Raw genomic sequence first — 2,500 nt, 5'->3', positions numbered from 1 at the left:
GTTGTTTTGCTGGTACCTTCTTCGCCACAAGGCAACTGATTGCCTGGTCACTCTGAATCTCCTAGCAACATCAGTATGTCATCCCTCCTCTCAACATCCCTATTGCGACGAGTCTATCGTTCACACACGTTCGTGGCATGGTGAAAGAGAAAGACAGAGTGGACAGTTTTGGGCAAAGAGAAAGAAACATTTTAGTGAGTTGTTCTCACTCACAAACAAACGGACAAACCAAAGGCAGTACTTTCATGCAATATTCGTGGATCAGCAGCAGACCTTTTGCAGGTTTCAAGTACGGGTAGACGTGCCCCGAGAGTCAAAGAGTGCAGGCCTACCTGTTTACAGCACACACAGCGTGCACTGGCTGTCGGCAGCGTCGGCAAGCTTAGGCGTCAGTCTAGTAAACTCCAAAATGACACCATGCGTCTTTGAGGACCAATTGTGAAAAAACTAAGCAACCGAGAACATTCCGGTTTTTTTCCTCTTCTCAGGAATTGATGGTTCTATGATCGTACCACCCCGCTCTCCTGCAACTTTTTCCGATTTTGAGATATTAAATTTTAAAACATGTTAAGTTATTTTATTCCGTGAGTATACTTGGTTTTACTATAACTGGCCGCATCACAAAGTTCTACAGCTAAATGTATGTGTTTAGGTTTTTTTTTATGGCGATTAGTGTAGATGTACACGGCATAATTTATTCGGGAACACACCACAAGTAAGGTAATTCGTTAAATCAACGTGCGTCAATACCAGGCCCTTCAATCAGGGGTGGGCTTATGATATGCTGGGTGATCTTAGAATAACCCTTTTTAGCGGATGAGCGTATGATACGAAGAGCGGGGCACGAGGTGAGTGTCTGCAGAAAAAATGTAATAACTCCTAAAATACTAATTATCCTGCAACCATATTACAGTTGTCAAAACCCGAAATGTAGCGCTACTTATTCACGTTGCTCTTTTTACAAAAAAATGCGTATCTATTGAATAACTATCCAAAACACAAGGCAGGTCGCTGATTTGTGGTCGGGTGCTCTTATGAAATACCCCCCTGTGCGCTTATGATAGCTTGATTTTTCGGATCGGATGCGCTTATGACTGGTTTTTCGCTGCGCTGCTTAGTTCCCACTTTCTTGCTACCTTGTTGCTACTAAAACGTATACACATTATTACACCCAAGGGCAGCTAAATTCGCGTATGGAAACAGTACTGTCGTCTGGGATGCCGTTTTCAGTATTCTCAGCGTTGAAGAATTTGTAAAGAGAAGAAACGATAACAGCAGGAGAAATAAAAGTCGTGTGTGCATTTTGGGGTTTTTGGAGGGACTATTTCGAGTTTGAATCCGTTCTTGTACATGCTCCAAAGCGTGTAACATACAATCTTGCACACGTTTGCTTTAGTAGTGGCAAAGAAGGAAAGCGTGTGACATAGTTCTCTGCTTCACCAAATGTACGACCAATAGTGAGATGTTTTGTGTCTTTTTATACTTCCTACTAATACTGCCGACAAACTAGCCAGAATTGCACTATTGCGCCTAGACAGAAAAAGGGTTAGACAAAAATGCAGCCTCAATGACATCTCTCAATTATTTCACGCTCATTATCCTAGCTAAAACACACACCACTTTCATAAAGGAATGTTGATTTGAAAACAAAAACACTAATAGGGTTTGAGATGCGTTCTGTTTGTAGATGGAGTATTCTGGGATCATGGACGGCAGTGGTATTGACCTGGACATATCTCAGGAGATTCAAGTGGAAACTACCCAGGCTGACCCAGGACCACCCCCAGCCAGCAGCACGCCTGCGAAGCCTGCGAAGAAGGACAGGGGGAAGACTCACCTGTGTACCGCTTGGGGAAACACCTACAAGCACTTGCCAAATCTCAGGCGACATATCAGTGCTACTCACGAAGAGGGTTTCCAGTGTTTCATCTGTAAAAAGGCGCTGGTTAGTCAAGTCGCGCTGGAGTCTCACTTGAACGGCCATGAAAAGAAGAAGCCATTCAGCTGTGCTGCCTGTAAGAAGACTTACCAGAGCAGGACCAGTCTTGCACAGCACTCCTGCAGCAGCAAACCACAGAGCTTTCCGTGCGATGAATGCCCCAAAGTGTGCCCATCGAAGAAGGCTTTAACTCAGCACAGGCTGAAGCATGCACCAATGCCAGAGTTTCGGTGCCAGTTTTGTGGCGTGGAGTTCAAGTTCAGACAGGGAAGAGATCGTCATGTCAAAAGCAGATGCAGGGTTGCCCAGGAAACAAAAACATCTAAGGATTCTTATCCACCTTTGATGTTGCAACCGCTTTAAAGTTACTGTTCAGAACTTTGTGAAAAGGAAACAAACACTTGTTTGTTAGAGTTTAATTTTACTCCTTTTGGTTTTATGAAGACGCAAGATTAGTTTCATATTATTGATTTTAATAAAAGCATAGAAAACTGCAAAATATTAATTTCAATCTCTCTCTCTTTCTCTCTCATAAGTTTACTTTCTATACTTTCTAATAAT

Source organism: Littorina saxatilis, linkage group LG7, assembly GCF_037325665.1.
Source record: "Littorina saxatilis isolate snail1 linkage group LG7, US_GU_Lsax_2.0, whole genome shotgun sequence".
In the NCBI taxonomy this organism is placed as follows: Eukaryota; Metazoa; Mollusca; class Gastropoda; order Littorinimorpha; family Littorinidae; genus Littorina; species Littorina saxatilis.
This window is presented reverse-complemented; position numbering follows the sequence as displayed.